Consider the following 22,186-nt stretch of genomic DNA (forward strand, 5'->3'; position numbering starts at 1 on the left):
CGTGTTTTTTGACAGCCACGTGCTTTTTCACAGACAACAACGCATCGCTAACCTCAGTACTGCCATCTTGACGGGCCTAAACCTCAGTAGTGCCAACTTAACCTAACTAGCGCGAGGTAAACAAAGCCACGTGCTTTTTGACAGCCACGTGCTTTTTTGACAGCTGTCACTTAACCTAACTAGTGCGAGGTAAACAAAGCCACGTGTTTTTCGACAGCCACGTGCTTTTTGACAGACAACAACGCATCGCTAACCTCAGTACTGCCATCTTGACGGGCCTAAACCTTAGTGGTACCAACTTTACCTAACTAGTGCGTGGTAAACAAAGCCACGTGCTTTTTGACAGCCACGTGCTTTTTTGACAGCTGTCATCCGCCATCTTTAAACTACAGAGAACTGTGCTGCCCTCTTTAGATGTAAAATTCGTCACCTGTCATCGGCAGTGCTGCCATCTTAACGGGCCTAAACCTTAGTGCTACCAACTTAACCTCACTAGCGTGAGATAAACAAAGCCACGTGCAGCTGTCATCCGCCACCTTTAATCTATAGAGCACAGTGCTGCTCTCTTTAGCTACTTACCTTTGAAATGTGGTGGCGGATAATTTGAAAAATGCTTTTTGACAGCAGCCATCTTTGAGCACCGTGCTGCCCTCTTTAGCTACTTACCTTTGAAATGTGGTGGCGGTAAATTCCACGTGCTTTACAAACCTATATGCTTTTCTGACAGCTGCCATCCGCCATCTTTAATCCAGAGAGAACAGTGCTGCCCGGTGGCGGCAAATTCCACGTGCTCTTGTTTGGAAACAAAGCCATATGCAGCTGTCATCCGCCATCTTTAATCAACAGAGCACCGTGCTGCGGGCAATTTCGTCAGTTGTCATCCGCCATCTTTAATCCACAGAACACCGTGCTGCCATCTTTATGGCTACTACCTTAAGCACGTAGTAGCGGGCAATTTGAAAAGTTCTGTTAGCTATCATCCGCCATCGTTAATCAAGAGAGCACCGTGCTGCCATCTTTAGTTGAAATGTGGCGGCGGATAATTTGAAAAAATGCTTTTTGACAGCAGCTATCTTTGAGCACCGTGCTACCCTCTACGTGGTGGCGGCAAATTCTACATGCTTTACAAACCCACGCGCTTTTTTTGACAGCCATCATCCGCCATCTTTAAGCAACAGAGTACAGTGCTGCCCTCTTTGTTGGGGCGGCAAATTCCACGTGCACTTGTTTGGAAACAAAGCCACATGCTCTTTTGACAGCTGTCACCCGCCATCTTTAACCAACAGAGCACTATGCTGCTATCATGCGGGCAATTTCATTAGCTGTCATCCGACATCTTTAATGAACAGAGCACCGTGCTGCCCTCATGCGGGGCAATTTCGTTAGCTGTCATCCGCCATCTTTTAATGAACAGAGCACCGTGCTGCTCTCTGTAGTAGCGGGTAATTTGAAAAGTTCTGTTAGCTGTCATACGCCATCTTTGAGCACCGTGCTGCTATCTATGTGGTGGCGGCAAATTCCACGTGTTTTACAAACTCACGCGCAGCTGTCATCCGCCATCTTACATCGCAAGCCTCAGTGCTACACTCTTTAGTTGAAAAATGGTGGTGGATAATTTAAAAAGAAAAATTCTACAGCAGCCATCTCTCGACGCTAATTGCATAAGATGGTGGCTATACATGACACCTTAAAGGTTCTTATGCAAGATGATCGCTATACATAGACGCCCTTGGGATGCTTACGCAAGATGGCGGTTATACAAGGCTCCTTATGAGACACCCTAGGGGTGCTTGCGCGAGATGGTGGTTGCTCTTATGAGGCGGCTTAAGGATCCTTGGCTAGAGACGATCTAAGGATGCTTGCGCAAGATGGCGGCTATACATAGCTCCTTATGAGACAGCCAGTACTCGATACAACATGTGATCAGAACATTGATTGATGTGTTCAGAACACAAAATAAGTAGAATCGAACACTGTACTCGATACAACATGTGATTAAAACATTGTCTGGTGTGTTCAGAACACTACATAAGTAGAATCGAACGCTGTACAACATGTTAGGGGATACCTTTGTTCTAAGAAGATCAGATTGAAACATAACAAGACTAGAATTGAACACTGCACTCGATGTCGTTACATGTGATCAGAACAATGATTGATGTGTTCAGATCACTAAACAAGTAGAACCGAACACTGTACAACATGTTAGGGGATACCTTTGTTCTAAGAAGATCCGATTGAAACATAACAAGACTAGAATTGAACACAGCACTCGAAACAACATGCAATCAGAACATTGATTGATGTGTTCAAATCACTAAACAAGTAGAACCGAACACTGTACAACATGTTAGGGGATACCTTTGTTCTAAGAAGATCAGATTGAAACATAACAAGACTAGAATTGAACACTGCACTCGATACAACATGTAATCAGAACATTGATTGATGTGTTCAGATCACTAAACAAGTAGAACCGAACACTGTACAACATGTTAGGGGATACCTTTGTTCTAAGAAAATTAGATTGAAACTAACAAGACTAGAATCGAACACTGCACTCGATGTCGTTAACCTTAACATGTGATCCGATACAACGTGTTAGGGGATACCTTTGTCCTAAGAACCGAACACTGTACAGCATGTTAGGGGATACCTTTGTTCTAAGAAGATCAGATTGAAACATAACAAGGCTAGAATTGAACACTGCACTCGATACAACATGTAATCAGAACATTGATTGATGTGTTCAGATCACTAAACAAGTAGAACCGAACACTGTACAACATGTTAGGGGATACCTTTTTTCTAAGAAAATTAGATTGAAACTAACAAGACTAGAATCGAACACTGCACTCGATGTCGTTAACCTTAACATGTGATACGATACAACATGTTAGGGGATACCTTTGTTCTAAGAAAATTAGATTGAAACATAGCAAGCCTAGAATCGAACACTGTAAGAACATTGTTTGATGTGTTCAGTACAACTTCAATGATTTACCTAGTGTAAAACACACACTGTGCACATATCGCATAGCTATCTCAAATCAAAAAAACACACTGTGCACATATCGCATAGCTAACACTTCAAATGATTTGCTTAGTACGAAAATAAAAAAATCTATACCGCGTAGCTAACTCGTTCATCGCACTGCTCAGACGCTTAGTAATTGCGAATACACTCATACGAAAATCAAGAAAGCACACTGCGTAGCCAACTCGCTCGACTCACTCGCTTAGTAATTGCAACACTGATACACACACGGATAAGAATGTTCCGAGATACTACATACTTACATGTTTTTTAAGGGGGTGAAAGATCATAAATTATATGTACACATGTTGTCTCCTCCAAGTTGTAAGATGAAATAGACGCAGTACTGCGAGTTTCCGCTCTAGCTGGCGAACGGAAGTAGCATGATATCTCAGCAAAAAAAAAAAAAAATAAAAAAAAAAAATAAATAAATACGCGTGAGCTTGCAAGTCAGACACAATGATGGATACCGCGATTCAAATCCTGGCAACTTATGCCGTTGTAAATCCCCAATTCTCAAGTTGTAAAACATTCTTATTCCCAGTTCTTTGACGTCAGGAAGGGCAACCGTTCGAAAACAAGTGTATGATGTAAGAGGCTAGATACTGCTAGTTTTGCGTCAGGAAAGGCAACTCAACAAATTCTTGCGATTTAAAATCTTAGTTTTGCGTCAGGAAGGGCATCCGTCTGTAAAACAATAGTTCGTGATACAGCGATTAACAATCTAAGAAGAGCATCTAGCTGTAAATCCCCGATTCTCAAGTTGAAAAAACAGATTTTTAATCCGAGTTCTTTGACGTCAGGAAGGGCACCCGGTCGAAAACAATAGTGTATGATGTAAGAGGCTAGATACTGCCAATTGTGCGTCAGGAAGGGCAACTCAACAAATTCTTGCGATTTAAAATCTTAGTTTTGCGTCAGGAAGGGCATCCGGCTGTAAAACAATAGTTCGTGATACAGCGATTTAAAATCTAAGAAGAGCATCTAGCTGTAAATCCCCGATTCTCGTGTTAAATTCTTAATCCGAGTTCTTTGACGTCAGGAAGGGTAACCGGTCGAAAACAATTATCGAACACGCATCGCGAAGGCATGAGTGTGCAGCGATATGCATGTTCAGACTTGCGGATTACGAAAGAAACATAACAAGACTTGAGTCTTAAAACAAATTCTTGCGATTTAAAATCTTAGTTTTGTGATAGGAAGGGCATCCGGCTGTAAAACAATAGTTCGTGATACAGCGATTTAAAATCTAAGAAGAGCATCTATCTGTAAATCCCCGATTCTCAAGTTGTAAAACAGATTCCTAATCCAAGTTCTTTGACGTCAGGAAGGGCAACCGGTTGAAAACAATAGTGTATGATGTAAGAGGCTAGATACTGCTAGTTTTGCGTCAGGAAGGGCAACTCAACAAATTCTTGCGATTTAAAATCTTAGTTTTGCGTCAGGAAGGGCATCCGGCTGTAAAACAATAGTTCACGATACAGCGATTTAAAATCTAAGAAGAGCATCTAGCTGTAAAACCCCGATTCTCAAGTTGTAAAACAGATTCTTAATCCGAGTTCTTTGACGTCAGGAAGGGCAACCGGATGAAGACAATAGTGTATGATGTAAGATGCTCGATACTGCTAGTTTTGCGTCAGGAAGGGCGACTCAACAAATTCTTGCGATTTAAAATCTTAGTTTTGCGTCAGGAAGGGCATCCGGCTGTAAAACAATAGTTCACGGTACAGCGATTTAAAATCTAAGAAGAGCATCTAGCTGTAAAACTCCGATTCTCAAGTTGTAAAACAGATTATTAATCCGAGTTCTTTGACGTCAGGAAGGGCAACCGGTCGAAAACAATAGTGTATGATGTAAGATGCTAGATACTACTAATTTTGCATCAGGAAGGGCGACTCAACAAATTCTTCTGATTTAAAATCTTAGTTTTGCGTCAGGAAGGGCATCCGGCTGTAAAACAATAGTTCGTGATACAGCGATTTACAATCTAAGAAGAGCATCTAGCTGTAAATCCCCGATTCTCAAGTTGAAAAACAGATTCTTAATCCGAGTTCTTTGACGTCAGGAAGGGCAACCGGTCGAAAACAATAGTGTATGATGTAAGAGGCTAGATACTGCCAATTTTGCGTTAGGAAGGGCAAATCAACAAATTCTTGCGATTTAAAATCTTGGTTTTGCGTCAGGAAGGGCATCCGGCTGTAAAACAATAGTTCGTGATACAGCGATTTACAATCTAAGAAGAGCATCTAGCTGTAAATCCCCGATTCACAAGTTGTAAAACAGATTCTTAATCCGAGTTCTTTGACGTCAGGAAGGGCAACCGGTTGAAAACAATAGTGTATGATGTAAGAGGCTAGATACTGCTAGTTTTGCGTCAGGAAGGGTAACTAGTCTTAAAACAAATTCTTGCGATTTAAAATCTTAGTTTTGCATCAGGAAGGGCATCCGGCTGTAAAACAATAGTTCGTGATACAGCGATTTACAATCTAAGAAGAGCATCTAGCTGTAAATCCCCGATTCTCAAGTTGAAAAACAGATTCTTGATCCGAGTTCTTTGACGTCAGGAAGGGCAACCGGTCGAATACAATAGTGTATGATGTAAGAGGCTAGATATTGCCAATTTTGCGTTAGGAAGGGCAACTCAACAAATTCTTGCGATTTAAAATCTTAGTTTTGCGTCAGGAAGGGCGTCCGGCTGTAAAACAATAGTTCGTGATACAGCGATTTACAATCTAAGAAGAGCATCTAGCTGTAAATCCCCGATTCTCAAGTTGAAAAACAGATTCTTAATCCGAGTTCTTTGACGTCAGGAAGGGCAACCGGTCGAAAACAATAGTGTATGATGTAAGAGGCTAGATACTACTAATTTTGCGTCAGGAAGTGCGACTCAACAAATTCTTCTGATTTAAAATCTTAGTTTTGCGTCAGGAAGGGCATCCGGCTGTAAAACAACAGTTCACTATACAGCGATTTAAAATCTAAGAAGAGCATCTAGCTGTAAATCCCCGATTCTCAAGTTGAAAAACAGATTCTTAATCCGAGTTCTTTGACGTCAGGAAGGGCAACCGGTGGAAAACAATAGTGTATGTAAGAGGCTAGATACTGCCAATTGTGCGTCAGGAAGGGCAACTCAACAAATTCTTGCGATTTAAAATCTTAGTTTTGCGTCAGGAAGGGCATCCGGCTGTAAAACAATAGTTCGTGATACAGCGATTTACAATCTAAGAAGAGCATCTAGCTCTAAATCCCCGATTCTCAGGTTGAAAAAACAGATTCTTAATCCGAGTTCTTTGACGTCAGGAAGGGCAACCGGTCGAAAACAATAGTGTATGATGTAAGGGGCTAGATACTGCCAATTGTGCGTCAGGAACGGCAACTAACAAATTCTTGCGATTTAAAATCTTAGTTTTGCGTCAGGAAGGGCATCCGGCTGTAAAACAATAGTTCACGATACAGCGATTTAAAATCTAAGAAGGGCATCTAGCTGTAAATCCCCGATTCTCAAGTTGAAAAACAGATTCCTAATCCGAGTTCTTTGACGTCAGGAAGGGCAACCGTTCGAAAACAAGTGTATGATGTAAGAGGCTAGATACTGCTAGTTTTGCGTCAGGTACGGCAACTCAACAAATTCTTGCGATTTAAAATCTTAGTTTTGCGTCAGGAAGGGCATCCGGCTGTAAAACAATAGTTCGTGATACAGCGATTTAAAATCTAAGAAGAGCATCTAGCTGTAAATCCCCGATTCTCAAGTTGTAAAACAGATTCCTAATCCAAGTTCTTTGACGTCAGGAAGGGCAACCGGTTGAAAACAATAGTGTATGATGTAAGAGGCTAGATACTGCTAGTTTTGCGTCAGGAAGGGCAACTCAACAAATTCTTGCGATTTAAAATCTTAGTTTTGCGTCAGGAAGGGCATCCGGCTGTAAAACAATAGTTCACGATACAGCGATTTAAAATCTAAGAAGAGCATCTAGCTGTAAAACCCCGATTCTCAAGTTGTAAAACAGATTCTTAATCCGAGTTCTTTGACGTCAGGAAGGGCAACCGGTTGAAGACAATAGTGTATGATGTAAGATGCTCGATACTGCTAGTTTTGCGTCAGGAAGGGCGACTCAACAAATTCTTGCGATTTAAAATCTTAGTTTTGCGTCAGGAATTGCATCCGGCTGTAAAACAATAGTTCACGGTACAACGATTTAAAATCTAAGAAGAGCATCTAGCTGTAAAACCCCGATTCTCAAGTTGTAAAACAGATTATTAATCCGAGTTCTTTGACGTCAGGAAGGGCAACCGGTCGAAAACAATAGTGTATGATGTAAGATGCTAGATACTACTAATTTTGCATCAGGAAGGGCGACTCAACAAATTCTTCTGATTTAAAATCTTAGTTTTGCGTCAGGAAGGGCATCCGGCTGTAAAACAATAGTTCGTGATACAGCGATTTACAATCTAAGAAGAGCATCTAGCTGTAAATCCCCGATTCTCAAGTTGTAAAACAGATTCTTAATCCGAGTTCTTTGACGTCAGGAAGGGCAACCGTTTGAAAACAATAGTGTATGATGTAAGAGGCTAGATACTGCTAGTTTTGCGTCAGGAAGGGTAACTAGTCTTAAAACAAATTCTTGCGATTTAAAATCTTAGTTTTGCATCAGGAAGGGCATCCGGCTGTAAAACAATAGTTCGTGATACAGCGATTTACAATCTAAGAAGAGCATCTTGCTGTAAATCTCCGATTCACAAGTTGTAAAACAGATTCTTAATCCGAGTTCTTTGACGTCAGGAAGGGCAACCGTTTGAAAACAATAGTGTATGATGTAAGAGGCTAGATACTGCTAGTTTTGCGTCAGGAAGGGTAACTAGTCTTAAAACAAATTCTTGCGATTTAAAATCTTAGTTTTGCATCAGGAAGGGCATCCGGCTGTAAAACAATAGTTCGTGATACAGCGATTTACAATCTAAGAAGAGCATCTAGCTGTAAATCCCCGATTCTCAAGTTGAAAAACAGATTCTTAATCCGAGTTCTTTGACGTCAGGTTGGGCAACCGGTCGAATACAATAGTGTATGTTGTAAGAGGCTAGATATTGCCAATTTTGCGTTAGGAAGGGCAACTCAACAAATTCTTGCGATTTAAAATCTTAGTTTTTCGTCAGGAAGGGCATCCGGCTGTAAAACAATAGTTCGTGATACAGCGATTTACAATCTAAGAAGAGCATCTAGCTGTAAATCCCCGATTCTCAAGTTGAAAAACAGATTCTTAATCCGAGTTCTTTGACGTCAGGAAGGGCAACCGGTCGAAAACAATAGTGTATGATGTACGAGGCTAGATACTACTAATTTTGCGTCAGGAAGGGCGACTCAACAAATTCTTCTGATTTAAAATCTTAGTTTTGCGTCAGGAAGGGCATCTGGCTGTAAAACAACAGTTCACTATACAGCGATTTAAAATCTAAGAAGAGCATCTAGCTGTAAATCCCCGATTCTCAAGTTGAAAAACAGATTCTTAATCCGAGTTCTTTGACGTCAGGAAGGGCAACCGGTGGAAAACAATAGTGTATGTAAGAGGCTAGATGCTGCCAATTGTGCGTCAGGAAGGGCAACTCAACAAATTCTTGCGATTTAAAATCTTAGTTTTGCGTCAGGAAGGGCATCCGGCTGTAAAACAATAGTTCGTGATACAGCGATTTACAATCTAAGAAGAGCATCTAGCTGTAAATCCCCGATTCTCAAGTTGAAAAACAGATTCTTAATCCGAGTTCTTTGACGTCAGGAAGGGCAACCGGTCGAAAACAATAGTGTATGATGTAAGGGGCTAGATACTGCCAATTGTGCGTCAGGAACGGCAAATAACAAATTCTTGCGATTTAAAATCTTAGTTTTGCGTCAGGAAGGGCATCCGGCTGTAAAACAATAGTTCACGATACAGCGATTTAAAATCTAGGAAGAGCATCTAGCTGTAAATCCCCGATTCTCAAGTTGAAAAACAGATTCTTAATCCGAGTTCTTTGACGTCAGGAAGGGCAACCGTTCGAAAACAAGTGTATGATGTAAGAGGCTAGATACTGCTAGTTTTGCGTCAGGAACGGCAACTCAACAAATTCTTGCGATTTAAAATCTTAGTTTTGCGTCAGGAAGGGCATCCGTCTGTAAAACAATAGTTCGTGATACAGCGTTTTACAATCTAAGAAGAGCATCTAGCTGTAAATCCCCGATTCTCAAGTTGAAAAAACAGATTCTTAATCCGAGTTCTTTGACGTCAGGAAGGGCAACCTGTCGAAAACAATAGTGTATGATGTAAGAGGCTAGATACTGCCAATTGTGCGTCAGGAAGGGCAACTCAACAAATTCTTGCGATTTAAAATCTTAGTTTTGCGTCAGGAAGGGCATCCGGCTGTAAAACAATAGTTCGTGATACAGCGATTTAAAATCTAAGAAGAGCATCTAGCTGTAAATCCCCGATTCTCGTGTTAAATTCTTAATCCGAGTTCTTTGACGTCAGGAAGGGTAACCGGTCGAAAACAATTATCGAACACGCATCGCGAAGGCATGAGTGTGCAGCGATGTGCATGTTCAGACTTGCGGATTACGAAAGAAACATAACAAGACTTGAGTCTTAAAACAAATTCTTGCGATTTAAAATCTTAGTTTTGTGTCAGGAAGGGCATCCGGCTGTAAAACAATAGTTCGCGATACAGCGATTTAAAATCTAAGAAGAGCATCTAGCTGTAAATCCCCGATTCTCAAGTTGTAAAACAGATTTTTAATCCGAGTTCTTTGACGTCAGGAAGGGCAACCGGTTGAAAACAATAGTGTATGATGTAAGAGGCTAGATACTGCTAGTTTTGCGTCAGGAAGGGCAACTCAACAAATTCTTGCGATTTAAAATCTTAGTTTTGCGTCAGGAAGGGCATCCGGCTGTAAAACAATAGTTCACGGTACAGCGATTTAAAATCTAAGAAGAGCATCTAGCTGTAAAACCCCGATTCTCAAGTTGAAAAACAGATTATTAATCCGAGTTCTTTGACGTCAGGAAGGGCAACCGGTCGAAAACAATAGTGTATGATTAAGAGGCTAGATACTACTAATTTTGCATCAGGAAGGGCGACTCAACAAATTCTTCTGATATAAAATCTTAGTTTTGCGTCAGGAAGGGCATCCGGCTGTAAAACAATAGTTCGTGATACAGCGATTTAAAATCTAAGAAGAGCATCTAGCTGTAAATCCCCGATTCTCGTGTTAAATTCTTAATCCGAGTTCTTTGACGTCAGGAAGGGTAACCGGTCGAAAACAATTATCGAACACGCATTGCGAAGGCAAGAGTGTGCAGCGATATGCATGTTTAGACTTGCGGATTACGAAAGAAACATAACAAGACTTGAGTTTTAAAACAAATTCTTGCGATTTAAAATCCTAGTTTCGTGTCAGGAAGGGCATCCGGCTGTAAAACAATAGTTCGTGATACAGCGATTTAAAATCTAAGAAGAGCATCTAGCTGTAAATCCCCGATTCTCAAGTTGTCAAACAGATTCTTAATCCGAGTTCTTTGACGTCAGGAAGGGCAACCGGTCGAAAACAATAGTGTATGATGTAAGAGGCTAGATACTGCCAATTTTGCGTTAGGAAGGGCAACTCAACAAATTCTTGCGATTTAAAATCTTAGTTTTGCGTCAGGAAGGGCATCCGGCTGTAAAACAATAGTTCGTGATACAGCGATTTAAAATCTAAGAAGAGCATCTAGCTGTAAAACCCCGATTCTCGTGTTAGAAGTTGTAAAACAGATTCTTAATCCGAGTTCTTTGACGTCAGGAAGGGCAACCGGTCGAAAACAATAGTGTATGATGTAAGAGGCTAGATACTGCTAGTTTTGCGTCAGCAACGGCAACTCAACAAATTCTTGCGATTTAAAATCTTAGTTTTGCGTCAGGAAGGGCATCCGGCTGTAAAACAATAGTTCGTGATACAGTGATTTAAAATCTAAGAAGAGCATCTAGCTATAAATCCCCGATTCTCGTGTTAGAAGTTGTAAAACAGATTCTTAATCCGAGTTCTTTGACGTCAGGAAGGGCAACCGGTTGAAAACTATAGTGTATGATGTAAGAGGTTATATACTGCCAGTTTTGCGTCAGGAAGGGTAACTCAACAAATTCTTGCGATTTAAACTCTGTAAAACATATTTTTAACCCCAAGAGAATCGAACCCGAGACTACCGGGCGAGAGGCATGCACACTGAACTAAACTGTAGGCTATAGGTTTGTTCTACAGTCTTTGAAGTTGTATCGACGCAGTCATTCTGAGCGAGCCGCGGAATGCATGTGTTAGCTGAAATTGTACACGTATCTTCCGGCTGTAGTAGTAACCTTGAACGAAGACACGGTGTGCTGATAAGCGACTTGTAACTCACGAACGTCTTCTTAGCTGAGTAGCATTCAGCCCATGTAAGCTCTTAACATATTATGATTGTACGGAGAGGTTAAAACACAGTACCAATTAAGGTTGTAAAATATTCTGTTCTGTAAAACTGAAATAGTCCTCCTCTGTGGTGTAGTAGTTAGTGTGATTAGCTGCTACCCCCGGAGGTCCGAGTTCGATTCTAGCCTACTCCTACCGAAGAAGACTGCACAAGGCTTATTACCTCCATCCGACAGATGAATCACCATCAACGTCTTGTACTCAAAAATCATTTTCGAAGGAGTCTGCACAAGGTTTAACGCCCCCCCCTATCAACAGCCCTTACTTAATGCTGGTTTTTTTTGCACACCCCGCATCTTAGATCATACACCATAGTTTTACGACCGATTCCCTTCCTGACTAGGATTTTAAATCGATAACTAGATATCCCGGTACCGGTACATAGCCTACTCCTACCGAAGAAGCCTGCTCAAGGCTTATTACCTCCATCCGACAGATGAATCACCCTCAACACTCTTGTACTCACAATCATTTTCGAAGGAGCCTGCACAAGGTTTAACGCCCCCATCAACAACCCTTACTTAATGCTAGCTTTTTTGCACACCCCGCCTCTTAGATCATACACCATAGTTTTATACGACAGGTTACCCTTCCTGACTAGGATTTTAAATCGATAACTAGATATCCCGGTACCGGTACATAGCCTACTCCTACCGAAGAAGCCTGCACACAGCTTAACGCCTCCATCCAACAAATTAATCACCCTCAAACACTCTTCAATCACTCTCACTACTTCGGAAGATAGCGGGTTCGAACTCCTACTGCTGGAAGCCGTAAAAAATAGCAAATGCTAGGCGAGGGATCTGCGCGATCATCATTACATGATCTAGCCGGATGCCCTTCCCGACGGCATAAGTTGCCAGGATTTGAATCGCGGTATCCATCATTGTGTCTGACTTGCAAGCTCACGCGTATTTTTTTGCTGAGATATCATGCTACTTCCGTTCGCCAGCTAGAGCGGAAACTCGCACTACTGCGTCTATTTCATCTTACAACTTGGAGGAGACAACATGTGTACATATAATTTATGATCTTTCACCCCCTTAAAAAACATGTAAGTATGTAGTATCTCGGAACATTCTTATCCGTGTGTGTATCAGTGTTGCAATTACTAAGCGAGTGAGCCGAGCGAGTTTGGCTACGCAGTGTGCTTTCGTGATTTTCGTATGAGTGTATTCGCAATTACCAAGCGTCTGAGCAGTGCGATGAACGAGTTAGCTACGCGGTATAGATTTTTTATTTTCGTACTAAGCAAATCATTTGATGTGTTAGCTATGCGATATGTGCACAGTGTGTGTTTTACACTAGGTAAATCATTGAAGTTGTACTGAACACATCAAACAATGTTCTTACAGTGTTCGATTCTAGGCTTGCTATGTTTCAATCTAATTTTCTTAGAACAAAGGTATCCCCTAACATGTTGTATCGGATCACATGTTAAGGTTAACGACATCGAGTGCAGTGTTCGATTCTAGTCTTGTTAGTTTCAATCTAAACAAAGGTATCCCCTAACATGTTGTACAGTGTTCGGTTCTTAGGATAAAGGTATCCCCTAACATGTTGTATCGGATCACATGTTAAGGTTAACGACATCGAGTGCAGTGTTCGATTCTAGTCTTGTTAGTTTCAATCTAATTTTCTTAGAACAAAGGTATCCCCTAACATGTTGTACAGTGTTCGGTTCTACTTGTTTAGTGATCTGAACACATCAATCAATGTTCTGATTACATGTTGTATCGAGTGCAGTGTTCAATTCTAGTCTTGTTATGTTTCAATCTGATCTTCTTAGAACAAAGGTATCCCCTAACATATTGTACAGTGTTCGGTTCTTAGGACAAAGGTATCCCCTAACTTGTTGTATCGGATCACATGTTAAGGTTAACGACATCGAGTGCAGTGTTCGCTTCTAGTCTTGTTAGTTTCTATCTAATTTTCTTAGAACAAAGGTATCCCCTAACATGTTGTACAGTGTTCGGTTCTACTTGTTTAGTTATCTGAACCCATCAATCATTGTTCTGATTACATGTTGTATCGAGTGCAGTGTTCAATTCTAGTCTTGTTATGTTTCAATCTGATCTTCTTAGAACAAAGGTATCCCCTAACATGTTGTACAGCGTTCGATTCTACTTATGTAGTGTTCTGAACACACTAGACAATGTTTTAATCACATGTTGTATCGAGTACAGTGTTCGATTCTACTTATTTTGTGTTCTGAACACATCAATCAATGTTCTGATCACATGTTGTATCGAGTACTGGCTGTCTCATAAGGAGCTATGTATAGCCGCCATCTTGCGCAAGCATCCTTAGGGCGTCTCTAGCCAAGGATCCTTAAGCCGCCTCATAAGAGCAACCACCATCTCGCGCAAGCACCCCTAGGGTGTCTCATAAGGAGCCTTGTATAACCGCCATCTTGCGTAAGCATCCCAAGGGCGTCTATGTATAGTGATCATCTTGCATAAGAACCTTTAAGGAGTCATGTATAGCCACCATCTTATGCAATTAGCGTCGAGAGATGGCTGCTGTAGAATGTTTCTTTTTAAATTATCCACCACCATTTTTCAACTAAAGAGTGTAGCACTGAGGCTTGCGATGTAAGATGGCGGATGACAGCTGCGCGTGAGTTTGTAAAGCACGTGGAATTTGCCGCCACCACATAGATAGCAGCACGGTGCTCAAAGATGGCGTATGACCGCCAACAGAACTTTTCAATTTACCCGCTACTACAGAGAGCAGCACGGTGCTCTGTTCATTAAAAGATGGCGGATGACAGCTAACGAAATTGCCCCGCATGAGGGCAGCACGGTGCTCTGTTCATTAAAGATGTCGGATGACAGCTAACGAAATTGCCCGCATGATAGCAGCATAGTGCTCTGTTGGTTAAAGATGGCGGGTGACAGCTGTCAAAAGAGCATGTGGCTTTGTTTCCAAACAAGAGCACGTGGAATTTGCCGCCACAACAAAGAGGGCAGCACTGTACTCTGTTGCTTAAAGATGGCGGATGATGGCTGTCAAAAAAAGCGCGTGGGTTTGTAAAGCATGTAGAATTTGCCGCCACCACATAGAGGGTAGCACGGTACTCAAAGATAGCTGCTGTCAAAAAGCATTTTTTCAAATTATCCGCCGCCACATTTCAACTAAAGATGGCAGCACGGTGCTCTCTTGATTAAAGATGGCGGATGACAGCTGTCAGAAAAGCATATAGGTTTGTAAAGCACGTGGAATTTACCGCCACCACATTTCAAAGGTAAGTAGCTAAAGAGGGCAGCACGGTGCTCAAAGATGGCTGCTGTCAAAAAGCATTTTTCAAATTATCCGCCACCACATTTCAAAGGTAAGTAGCTAAAGAGAGCAGCACTGTGATTAAAGATGGCGGATGACAGCTGCACGTGGCTTTGTTTATCTCACGCTAGTGAGGTTAAGTTGGTAGCACTAAGGTTTAGGCCCGTCAAGATGGCAGCACTGCCGATGACAGGTGACGAATTTTACATCTAAAGAGGGCAGCACAGTGCTCTGTAGTTTAAAGATGGCGGATGACAGCTGTCGAAAAAGCACGTGGCTGTCAAAAAGCACGTGGCTTTGTTTACCACGCACTAGTTAGGTGAAGTTGGTACCACTAATGTTTAGGCCCGTCAAGATGGCAGTACTGAGGTTAGCGATGCGTTGTTGTCTGTCAAAAAGCACGTGGCTGTCGAAAAACACGTGGCTTTGTTTACCTCGCACTAGTTAGGTTAAGTGACAGCTGTCAAAAAAGCACGTGGCTGTCAAAAAGCACGTGGCTTTGTTTACCTCGCGCTAGTTAGGTTAAGTTGGCACTACTGAGGTTTAGGCCCGTCAAGATGGCAGTACTGAGGTTAGCGATGCGTTGTTGTCTGTCAAAAGGCACGTGGCTGTCAAAAAACACGTGGCTTTTTTTACCTCAGGCTAGTTAGGTTAAGTTGGTACCACTGAGGTTTAGGCCCGTCAAGATGGCAGCAGTGAGGTTAGCGATGCGTTGTTGTCGATGGCAGGTGTCAAAAAGCACGTGGCTTTGTTTACAAATTCAAATCTCCCGCCAAAATTCAAATTTCCCTCCAGAATTCAAATTCCCGCGCCGCGGGAGGAGGAGGAGGCCGCCGAACTGTCCTATTATACTACTGCAGTCCTTTTACTAACTATTATCTTAGCATTGTAATTACAGCACGTTCATACACAAATTCGTACATACATTAAATCATTCATATGCCTGAATATTGAAATTTACTGTGGGGTTGAACGTTGCGTTGAATTATGACACCATTACACAGAAATATTCACACAATTTACAGAATGCCGGACTTTATTCTTGAAGCGTCTTACATTTTTGGGAACAGGCTCTAAGACAGCTGCAAGTAATTCATTCTAAACATCAATTCTCCGATTTACAAAAGAATGTTATCTTCCTTCTACTTTATGTGGATGATCTGTCCTGCTTATGTAGCAGGGTTATTCTTGTCGACTGTTCAACTCACCCCAAGCTGGCTTATTCGTGTAAGCAGTATACATGGCACAAAACCGTGTTCGTATCCTTTCAGTCCCCAGTGTCTCCAACCCTAGTTTTTCTATCATACTTGTCACACAACATCTAGGATTGAAATCATTAAACACAAATCTTGCAACATTTCGCTGTACCATCCCAAGGTTTCCTACGTCCCACTAACTACTTTTACGATTTCGGAGACGCCAAAGTGCAGGAATTTATTCCATATAGATTTCCTAACTAATGGCCTTAAAATCGAGGAAATTTGTGTTCCTATATTTCTACAATGTACCTCGTCTTCACAGATAGAAGCAAAATTGCACGCAGTATTTTGAGAGACACATTTTGTTTTAGATAAAACAGTATCGGGATCATTATTTTGAGGCTTTCGCAGCTGTAGCCGTTACTTGTTTGTATAAGGCGTGATCAAAATGTTTCTGTTTGAGGGCCTTGCTGCAGCGGACATGCAACGTAGCGTGACTTCAATGCGTGTTTGTATAAGCACGGACATGTAGGCAAAGGCGTGGCAGTCGTGTCGCGCCGAGGTGCACGTTATTAAAAAGACGTCCAAACAGGACCAACGTTCAGTTATTTTGTTTCTGGCTGCCGAAGGACAAACACCGATAAGTATCCATCGGAGAATGAAGATTGTGTATGGGGGACGAAGATGTGAAACAGGCGGTTACGGACTTTTTCACGCAGCAGATAGCGGTGTTTCACCACCTAGTGCATCGGTGGGATGCGTGGCTCACTGCTCACACCGATACTACCTGACTGACGTCCCTGTTCATGATTCTACAGCCTTCTAACGGACAACTTGTGATAGAGGAAAGTCTGTGAAAATGAAGGTATAAATTTAAGCACAAGAAATCTTCTAGCTGTGCTCACACTATGACATCGTTCTCTAAAAAGCCTTCAACCAAACCATCAACCATTCCTTAGCCTTCTACAAACCATCAACCATTCCTTAGGTGTCCACACAGTACTTGGTTTATCAGCTTGTTGAGAAACACCTGAAATCCACTTAATTCTTGATTGGTAGGAAACGTATGTGATAAGGTGGATTTACAGTTTCCCTCGCGACATGTACAAAACAGAACAAAGCAATACACCATTTAAAACAAATACTAATTACAGCAAAAAGTCTTTTCAGTGTCAGTAATGAGTTTAAGAGGCGATGATAATGAAACCAGTGTGGTACAAAGCTACCCTAGCGGTGAATGGCAGAACTCCATGTTGCATCATTTTTAGCGGGGAACTGCTTGGCATTTCTCGACCTTGCATAACACGGCTAGGCGCGCACTTGCGATTTCTGGTCGCTCAGACAGGAAAATTGCTGTCGCATTATTTTATTCTTATGCGCGCATTACGACTGATACATCGTTGATTCCTTACAAATTCAAGATAGATAATGTAATAACTTGTTTAATTTTGCTTACCTAAAGTTTTGCTAAATCAGAAATTAATTAACTATTCACCTTTTCACGTCTCAATTTTGCTCATCTGGGGATAGGGCCTTCTTCAGAACATTTAGAATCTTTCTTCTGGGATATATGGTTTCCAATTAAAATTAAAAATAATTTGAGAATCTTATGCTGCGCATAATTTCATAAATTTGTCAACCTTCTCAGATAATATAAATACCTCCGCCGATCTCAAATTGTTATTCTTGGGTTCCTTTATTGCTTTCAATGTTTAATACGCTAATAGTGAACCCATCCATTATCCTAATTATTGGTTTTATTTCCTTGTATCCAAAAAGTATATGTGCAGGCCGGTACTTATAACAAATAAAAAATATGATCTTAATATAATTTGCACGAAAGAGGTCATTACGTCTGTCTTCTTTGAAATACCACAAGAAAATACCATTATATAACCGCCACTGCCGCAGCAAAAGTTAAATAATAAAACTCTACAAAAATAGGGTATCAAACATGCCTTGAATTTTCCTCTCTGCCCGGGAAGATTCATGCCATTTTCGACATACATGTAAACATACTTCTCCCCGAAGTTTTTACTTTGTGTTGCGATCACTACATTTTTGGAGTTCTTTATTTTAAGGAACGAGAACGAGCGAGAATGGAAGAGTGTAATGCTTCATAAAAAGCCTCTCAGCAGATAAACAGTGAAGCAGCGCGTGTTCATTGTCGAGTGTTACGCAAAGTACGATTCGTGGAAAACCTGCGCAGTAGTTTAAGACTCGAAGAGTTCGGCAATACCTCCAGCGAAGTCTGCACTGCAAACATTATTAGTGGCAAAATGGAGCGCAACTGACTCGGTAGCGAACACAAACCGTAACTATCCGAATGGTGTTCGAACCCGAGAAAAGTTTGCTCGTGAGAAGGAAAGCCTGGACTGAAGCCCGACGAAATCTCTACACAAGTGGAAATTAAGTGATTGTCGCGCAGAAACATGATCAAAAAGTATCTGCTTGTGTGTTCTTACTCATTTGTGTTTGTGTATGCGTTAAATCGTCCATATGAACCTTCGCTCATCGCCGGCAACCAGGGGGGGGGGGGCGTTACAGGGACAGGCGCCCCGCCCCCCAAAATGTTTACATTTAAATTCTAATAATACAGACAATTTTTGGGGGGGTAAATGCGAAGTAATATCCAATCATTTTGCAACAAAACGGCACAAACGTTACTCCACAAATGTACCACAATAAACATGCACTTAAAATACACCAAACTTATACGAAGCTTATACAAATTTTGAACCATTATATTTGTGAGGTAATTAGTAAGGAATTTGCAGAAATTTTGCACTAAGATGACACCAAGACTATTCCACAAATACTTGGTGTAATTATGGAGCATTTTCGAAGCAAATTTGCTTCAACAGTGGTGTTGACAATAAAGTAGGTAGAAAGAAGGAATTGGTCTAGTTTTGGCGCGAACTTGGTGCAGAAATGATTAATGTACTTTATTTCTGTGTAAGTATGGTGTAAAATGACTCTTCCCTTGCACCAATTTTGTGGGTGTATAAATGGTGTAAATTAATGTGAAAAGAGATGTGGTGTAATTATGGAGCAGTTTTGGTAGTTTTTCCATTGGTGTTAAATCGATGCATCAATTGTCGCTTTCTCACCAAATTAGCACTAAAAATAAACCAAGTTTTCGGCGTTATCGCTTTTGCAGCAACTTTACAGCATTATTACACCAAATTTTGGTGCTAACTCCATCGCCAGGGGCTGATAATCAGGCAAGACTTAGTTATAAAATAACCTGCAAGTTCACAGATTTGGTCTAAATTAAGTGAGGGGTGTGAGGTGGGGTGAACCATGATTTAGGGGCCAGGAACCCTCAGTCGGCCAGGCAGCGGTTTCAGCAACCCGTATGTATTGCACGGATATGCATATCTACCCTTTAAGTCCTGTTTCCTAATTTGGTGGCGGGTGTGTAGTGAGATGAAATTATGCTGCATGTTTTTTACAGAAGAATGCCCTTCCTGACACCAAACTCGGTTGAGGAGTTAATTAAGATGAATTGTTTAATGGTGAATAACATTGGATAAGGAAGTGGAAGGAACCAGCCGTAGCTTATGAATAGTAACTATTCTGGCATTAGCCTGGAAATGAAAATGGAAAACCTCAGAAATCTATTCTCCGGACAACCGTCGGTGGGGTTCGAACCCACTCGTATCTCGAACGCAGAGCGCTTGACTCCAAAACCGTAGCGTTAACAAGTTCGTCTATTCGGTAGATGCAGAGTGAGTCTCGGCCCGTAAGTGGCTACGGCTCTTCCGTAGGTCCACGGGAAAGAGCTGGACCTCACGGCTGGTCCGAACCGTCACCTGTCCTGAGAATGATTTTCCATGGTTATCCATTCTCCTGCAGAACGGCGAATGTCGGGACAATTCCTAGCATAGGCCACGACCGCCAACCCCCTCACCTTCTCCGTGCATCTCCATCACCGTATCAAATCTTCCGCCCTGAGAGACGGCGTCACCGTCTAAGAGGCCCGCCTTCACCTTCAGGGGATGAACGAAAACATTTTAGTACTAGTAGTAGTAAGCGCGGCTGCTCCACTGACTACAGTATGTCCACATGTAATTTCATCGCTGGGACTCAAATGGTACATGTGGCTGGATAATGGAGCTGATGTTCGGACTTTGTCAGTCAGTCAATAACAAAGTAAGTATTTACATGTCTTCAATGCTTCATTTCAACTTGTTTCAATGACAAATATTTCCTCACTGTGTTATTAAAAATGAGCTGCCGTTGTGTTACAGTTCCACGGCGCGCTTCCTGTGTGTTCGGGGACTGTATCAATAACGGAAGGTAGTATGGACACAGCACACACCGACACACCTGGCCGTCATCAGCGAAACGCGCCAATACATTCATCAGCTCCTGAAAATATTTGACGAAGGCTGTCTGTTTTTTGAAAATCAGAGACTCAGTGTCTAGTGAGACTTATTGACTGTTCATTGCTTTGTTAAATGAGGAAAATTGGTACTCTTTGATATTTTCATAACACATAACTTAGCCTGCCACATAAAGTTCTATAAATTTTACAGACTATGAGTAACAACACTTTTTTTTATTTCCTTTAAGTCAAACAGACACAGATAGGTCTTACGGTGGCGATGGGTTAGGAAAGACCTTGGAGTGGGAAGGAAACAGCCGTGGTTTTAATTAGTACAGTCCCAGCATTTGCCTGGTGTGAAAATTAGAAATCACGGAAAACTATGAGTAGACCTATAAATTATTGAACACTAGCTTCGCCCCTGGTTATTACTTCAAACGTTAGATGTTCTTAAACCATGTATTTAAAAGCAAATTAAATTTTAAAAATCATTTCTCCTTTTCCCATGTCTCCCGGTCATGGACATCCATCAACGGCTGCTAATTTCGGATGGCAACCAGCCGTAAGACATAGCCTGCACGAGCAAATAAATTGTATTCAAATAACTTGAATCAAAGAAATTTGATAGTACTGAGATTTGTCAAAAAATAAATCATCCGTCCTCCAGTGAGGGTGACCATATAGTTCCAGAATAAATAACTTACAGTATGCATTTATAATAATGAAATAATATTATTCCGAAAATATTCATCATAAGGAGATTACGATTTCAAGTATGAATGCAAGTGTATACTTTGGAGATAATCTCATATGATCTGTAAGAAGATTGTCTCTATGTCGTAAAAAAAAATAATTAAAGATTGAAGGTTAGCGGCTGTGTTCTTCGGCAAGGTACCTCTGGATGCAAACAGGAGGCCTCTGACAACCCATTCAGCAAGAGGAATGTTATATTTGGCTGATAGGTATGGCAGACATAGCGTATAAATCGCTTGCTTTCCAGATTAATATCCTTAGCTTGTTTCAGGTCCCTCTCAAAGTGAGCGGTAAGATCTAACACCATCACTTTATTCTCTTTCTTATTGATGACTATGATGTCCGCTCTTTTCGTTGAGCGAGCTCGATAGCGGCAGTAGCTTAAGTGCGGCCAGTATCCAGTATTCGGGAGATAGTGAGTTTGAACCACACTGTCGTCAGCCCTGAAGATTGTTTTCCGTGGTTTCCCATTTTCACACCAGGCAAATGCTGGGGCTGTACCTTAATTAAGGCCACGACCACTTCCTTTCCATTCCTAGCCTTTTCATATCCCATCTCACTGTAATAACTATCTGTGTCGGTGCGACGTAAAGCAAAAAAAAAAAAAAAAAAAAAAAACTTTTCGTAAAGTCGTCGGTAGAGACCCAGTGAAATTCTTCGTGCACCTCCCAACCACGTTGCCTCAGGCCTTGAGCAATTGATGTCCTTACTTGTAAGAAAACCATCTTGGATCATTCTTTGACTAGTTTATCCAATTTTTAATCAAAAATTTCGTGAAGGTGAAAGGCAATCTTGATAAAATTGGCCAATAATTAAACAGGAGCGTCGCTGAAGTAAAACTGCTCATTGGATTGTTTGAGGAGAAACATTTGCTCTATTCACGAAGTCCACACATTATAAAACAGATAATTGCGAACTTAAGGTTCATTGCAGTTGAAGATGTGAAGAAATGAAACGTTATAAAGATCCAAAACTTGGCTGGAAATATTAAGGTAATTGCTGATATCATTACATTTTTATTATCAATGCCTAGTGAAACTTAGTGTTATAATGTTGTTATAATTGCAAACATAATTTAATATCACCAACTACCTTGATATTTCCAGCCAAGTTTTGGC

The sequence above is a fragment of the Anabrus simplex genome, chromosome 4 (genome assembly GCF_040414725.1).
Source record: "Anabrus simplex isolate iqAnaSimp1 chromosome 4, ASM4041472v1, whole genome shotgun sequence".
Classification (NCBI taxonomy): Eukaryota; Metazoa; Arthropoda; class Insecta; order Orthoptera; family Tettigoniidae; genus Anabrus; species Anabrus simplex.